Genomic DNA, 6,466 nt, shown 5'->3' on the forward strand with positions numbered 1-6,466 from the left:
CAGCGAAATGCACCATGGAGATGGGGACGATCCGAAGCAGCAGCTTTTGCCGGGGTAAAGCGCCTGCTCACCACTGACTCGCTGTTAGTCCAATACAGCCAGACACTACCACTAGTATTGACCTGCGACGCATCACCTTTTGGAGTCGGCGCAGTCCTTAGCCACAGGATGCCAGACGGAAAAGAAGCACCCATCGCGTTCTACTCTAGAACTCTTTCATCGGCCGAGAGGAACTACAGCCAGATGGACAGGGAAGCGTTAGCTGCGGTAGCTGGAGTAAAACGTTTCCATGAATACCTCTACGGCCACGATTTTGAACTAATTACTGATCACAAACCGCTGTTGGGACTTTTGGCGGGAAACCGCCCCACCCCGGTCTCCCTTTCTCCACGCATAACCAGGTGGACTGTTTTCCTGGCTGCGTACTCCTACAAGTTAATTCATCGACCGGGCTCCACTCTAGGACACGCAGACGCACTCAGCCGTTGCCCACTACCGGACCTTTTGCCAGACCCCACTCCCGAAGTACCGGTGTTGCTCATTGACTGTTTGGACTCAGGACCGGTTTCTTCCTGCGACGTTGCAAGGTTATCCTCTAAAGACAGTTTAATAAAGCAAGTTCAAACTTGGGTTTGGAGGGGGTGGCCGAAGGGAAACGTGGGCCCAGAATTCAAAGTGTTCTGGTCAAAACGGGACGAACTCTCAGTGTTACAAGGTTGTTTATTGTGGGGGGATCGAGTTGTTATTCCTTATGCTTTACAAAAAAATGTGTTAGATGCATTGCATGTCGGGCATCCGGGGATCGTTAGAATGAAGGCTTTAGCGAGAAGTTACGTTTGGTGGCCAAACATGGACAAAGAGATAGAGGAGTGGGTGGCCACTTGCGATCCATGCCAAGAATCGAGACCAGCACCCCCGGAAGCACCCGCCATGGAATGGGAAAAGCCGAAAGCACCCTGGTCGAGAATACACATCGACTTCGCAGGGCCAGTTCAAGGTCAGACTTTCCTTATAGTTGTGGATGCATATTCCAAATGGCTAGAGGTAGTCCTAATGACTTCAACCACGGCAGAGGCAGTCATTAAGGTTCTACGGCGACTTTTCGCCACTCATGGCCTGCCCGACCTCCTAGTCTCCGATAACGGGCCCCAATTCACGGCCATGCATTTCGAAACGTTTTTAGCAGGTCAGGGAATTCGGCATGCCCTCGTCGCGCCATTCCATCCGGCATCAAACGGACAGGCGGAGAGAATGGTGCGATTCGCAAAAGAGGCCCTCGCTAGGATGGGTCCAGGTGATTGGCAAACACGCATTGACCATTACCTCTTAATTCAGCATATTACCCCAAGCGCAACGACGGGTAGGAGCCCCGCTGAACTACTCATGGGCCGCCGTCTACGGTCTCACCTGGACCGTCTTCACCCAAATTACTCTGCCACAGCTCCCCCAGACTCCACAAGCAAAATTCGGTCTTTCAGCATAGGGGATTCAGTATACGCCCACAACTATGCAGGGGGAACATTGTGGATGCCGGCCAAGGTCATTGGCATCACGGGTCCACGATCGTATCTGCTGTAGCTGGAAGATGGGCGGAACTGGAAAAGGCACATCGATCAACTTCGGGGTCGCCTAGCACATTCAGACCTTCGAACCGAAGACGAGAGTTTCCAGCCAACGGAAAGTCAGCCGCTCAAGAGCCCCGTCATAGAGAACTACGACACCTGCGAACCCAGGTCGGAACAAGAGAGCGAGCACGAAGCAGAGCAAACCCCAGACAACGCAACCGAGCAGACTCCGGAACGCCCTAGCAACGAAGGCACAAAACCTCCCGAACGTGAAACAGGAAAAGCACCCGATCCTGCAACCACTTCTAACCAACCCGAACTACGACGCTCCTCCCGAGCAAGACAAACACCAACGTATCTAAAGGACTATGTTACTAACCGCAACGTTCCGTCTAGGAGGGGAGGGGTGTTAGATATTAACATATATAGGAGGAAGTCTCCTCTCTGATCCGCTGCTACAGCGGGAAACAGGTATTACTCTGATTGGTCGAGAGGCGTACCCGAGTACTATAAAAGGGGAACCCTCCGACCACAGAGCAAGCTGGATCACTACTACTACTAATAAAGAGCTGTTAAGTCACTTCGTGTCCGCAGTCTGTTCTCTCGCTGCCCAGATCTAACATGTTCCTCCTATAAACGCTAGCAAGGATAGGATGAAAAAAATATTGGGGAAAATGCCACACAACAGATCTGAAAACTCCTGGAAGGATTTGTATAAAGATTTAAGTAATTTTTCTCTGAGTACACATTTCTTAGTTTTTTGTGTTTTGGCAAATGAATCCAAAAGTAAATGCAAATACCTAAGAAGTACTTGCTATTTTTTTAAATACTAATTCTGTAGAATTTACATTTAAAGACGCCAGTATTACATTTAAAGATACCAGTATTTTTATTTTTCTCTCCATGTGCCTTTAGAAAATGAGTGCCCTATTGGAAGACCTATATATTCTAGGTGATTCCAGAGAGTTGCTATGGATACTTAGTTATTTTTGCTGTTTGTTATGGATTTATGATGATTTTCCCAGGAAGGGTGTGTGTGTGGACTCTATAAGAAGACTCATTATTTCTTGTGGTTTTGCATTGTAGCATTTGCTAGGAATTTCACTGAAGATAAAATTTGTCCAGTACTTTTCAGTATTCAAAAGCCTGTCTCATGTAGGATTTTTTTCTTCTAATCTCACTTTTGAAAATTTCAATTTTAAGGTTTTTTTTTTTTCACAACAGAAGAGGAAGGCTGGGGGAATATTCGGTATCTCTGATACCAGAAATAAACAAAAGGATCTATTTACAGAATTTGGCATGGATAAATAAAGGTTGACATTGCCGCTGTCTCCCTTGGCAACCATATTTTGTGTTGTGGATTCATTCATCTTCCAGTGAAGAAGAATACCAGTTGCCTACATTCCTTTCTCCACCCTAGAACTGAGGTTACATTTCATAAGCTATTTTCCATCTTCCTACTCTTGTTGCTTTCAGTCTTCCACTCCTAAATTCTTCTCCCTCCATTAATTAAATTCCATATCACTTATTCTCAGACCTCAAGTGAAATTTAATTCATTTCCATATCTGCAAATTTGAGGGATACAGTTGCAACCTAGATAAAACTCTTTCCCGTGTTAAAGAGTTCCTTGACCACCAATGTCTTGGGAACTTTGAAAACGTACTGTGACTAGCAACCAAGGGAGCATATGTATAGAATCCCACCCACCCCCAAAAACCCTATAAAAATAATATGAAAAGCAGAATTTTCAGAATGTCAAGTAAAATCCTCCAAATGTCTTGAAGAGTTAAAGATGCTTCTTGCAAACCTGTGATGCTTTTTGTTTATTCTGCATAAAATGCTATTTAAAGATTGACATGTCCTGTGACTGGAGAAAGCCTTCCCTGTCTGTGGAGTTATCATTAAACCTGCCGATTTTGGTCATTTTTCATCATAGGCTAATCTTCTGTAGCAATAAGAATACTTGATATTAAAAAAAATGAATGTATACATATATGACTTTGTGCTTGACTTCATGTTCCATGCAAAACATTCTTTCAAAATGCTGTGAAAAAGTGGCATGACTGGGGCAGGTGGGGCTCTCTGTTGGTGGGGTTTTTAATCCTAAATTGAATCACTGTTATTAGCACTGGATACAGTCCTTCTATAGATGCCACCTCTGCAATATTGCCACCTCCCAAGCATGCTAAAAGTGCAATTCCCAGAATTCCCAGGTTGCAATCCCAATATACCTGGAGGATGTCAGATTGGATAAACTTGTGCATATTGCAAGGGCCAGAATGGGACAACTCACCACAGCCAACTCACCATGGCCAACTCATCATGGACAATGCTATGGGACAATTGAACAATTCAATTTAATTATTCGAAATAATAAAAGCATTATTTTTAAATTTTGCCATTCACATTTCATTTCATCCCTTCTTTGGCATCCTTTCTTTAATGACTCTATTCCACTATTTCTCTAATATTAGTGTAACTCTTCTCCTGTGGCGAGTGGGCCATGGTGAGTTGGTCGTGAGACGTTGGCTGTGGTGGTTGTCATAGACAAGGGCTATACATTCTAGTTTATTACAATTATGTCTCAGAGTTACTAACTGAGTGCAAAGCGAGGATCCAAATACTAAAAAGACAAGGGGGTGAAATGATCAGATATTGTAAAGATGACCCCTGCCTCATTTCTCTAAAACTACCTATAGGAAGCCCAACACACCAACTACCAATGCCAATTTTGCTTTTTTTTTTCATTTTTTCATTCCATATACATATATGGATGTATAACAGAGTTGGAAGAAATCTTGAAGGTCTTCTAGTTCAACCTCCTGCTCAATCAGTATATCCTATACCTTTCTGGGCAAATGGCTTTCCAGTCTCTTCTTAAAAATATTCATTGCTGGAGCATCCACAACTTCTGGAGGCAAGCCATTCCACTGATTACTTGGTCTCACTGCCAGGAAATTTCTCCATAGTTCTAGGTTGGATCTCTCCTTGATAAGTTTCCATCTGTTACTTCTTGTCCTGCCCTCAGGTGCTTTGGGGAATAGGTTGTTCCTCTCTTCTCTGTAACAGCCCCTTAAATATTGAAATATTGCTATCATGTCATCCCTAGATCTTCTCTTCAATACACTACATTGTGGTCCAGCTATTTAAAACACTCCTTAGAAGTAAGGATAGGTCAGAAGTATATTTATTTTTGAAAAGTCTACAAAGTGACTGATGGATCCATTCCAACCTTGGTTAATCTTTTAAAAAGCTTTGTGCGCTTACAGCAGTATTGGTTTTTCTACAGAGACAGAGAGACATTTGTCTTCTTCAGAACTTTCTGGAAGGACCACATAACTATAAAACTTTACATGATCATATCAGCCTTATTCAGTTGATATACTTTATCTGGTATATAAAAATTTGACATAAAGGTGAGCAGTCTGTTCCATGAGAAATTCAGATAATTGCAGCGAACAATCAGTTCTCCTCACATACAACACAATTGTATTTAGTGGGAAGGTTTCAAATTCATGTCTCATGAGCTGGAACCTATCAACTGGAGAGTTCTACCTTGCATCATGTGAGATACCTCACATAAAAGCATTTACTTATGTGGGAGAACTCCATAGCTGTAGTCCTTTTACACTATTTGTAAAGAGTGCCTCTCCTGGGACCTCAACAGCATGACTTGAAGGGAACAGTTGCACACAGCTTCTCATATATTCAGTTCTACCTGTGAACACATTGCTAGGATAGGACTATCCATATTCCAAGAAGTGGTGGAGAAATCATCTGCAAACAACCCACTGATTTTTTTAACAAGGCTGGAAAGTATCCGTCAGACACTCTATTCAGTTTTAAGTGCCTTCTCTCCCAATCAAGTTGTAAGTGCCTTCCCTCCCAATCAGTGGGATTGGGGGAGCGATGATTAAGTGCAGTATTGCAGGCAAACTCTGCCTACAGCTTAGAGTTTGATCCTGAGGGGGCTCAAGGTTGCTTTTCATCCTTCTGAAGTTGGTAAAATGAGGATCCAGATTGTTGGCAGCAATATGCAAATAATGCTGACATTGTAAACCACCCAAAGGGTGCTGTAAAGTATATACGTAAATCTAAATGCTTGCTATATAATGGAGAAAAAGGTAAATCCAGCCAGACCATTGTTACTGCTAGAGAGCCCTGAGGGAGCAACTAAAACCAGGACTGGCATCATTTGTGAGGTAGGCAGTGGTGGGATTCAGCCAGTTCGCACCACTTCAGGAGAATCGGTTGCTAACCTTCTGAGAGGTTTGGGGAACTGGTTGTTGGAAGAAATCATTACGGCAGAGAACCCGTTGTTAAATTATTTGGAGGTAGGAGAATATAGGTAAGAGGTAGGGATTCTTAACTCAGCTTCAACTTACCAACCTTCTGGAGAAATATTCACAGCAATTACCAGAGAAAGAGTGGTGCTCCCCCCCTTTTTTCCTTTTGGGGGGAAGGTAGGAATAGGAGAATGAGGTCTCTTAAGAAAATTATTACCATTCGTCTCTTAAAACAACCACTACGGTGAAAAAGAGGCTCAAATCAGTTCACTGGCATCTATCCTTTTTGCTGAAGAACTTCCGCTAAGCAATCACAGCATGTAAGGGCTGCAAATTGTCTATCAACTTTGAACTGAGTCTGACCGCAGCCATCTTTCTGTTCCTCAGTTGCCACACAGAGGGTGAAGGAGGTTGGAATGCATTACTAGATACAACAAAGAGTTTTCTTGTGAGAACCAAGGTCGTCTCTACCAGCAACAGATAAGGTTGGAAAAGAAGTGCCTAAAGAGCCTGCCAAGTAACCCAAATGGCCAACATGACCTGTGACACTTGAAGGTGGGGTTATTTCCTATTTTAATTATACTGAAACCGGGGGAAAGATTTAGATTTGGTTT

This window comes from Natrix helvetica, assembly GCF_964273705.1.
Source record: "Natrix helvetica genome assembly, chromosome: 3".
Lineage (NCBI taxonomy): Eukaryota > Metazoa > Chordata > Lepidosauria > Squamata > Natricidae > Natrix > Natrix helvetica.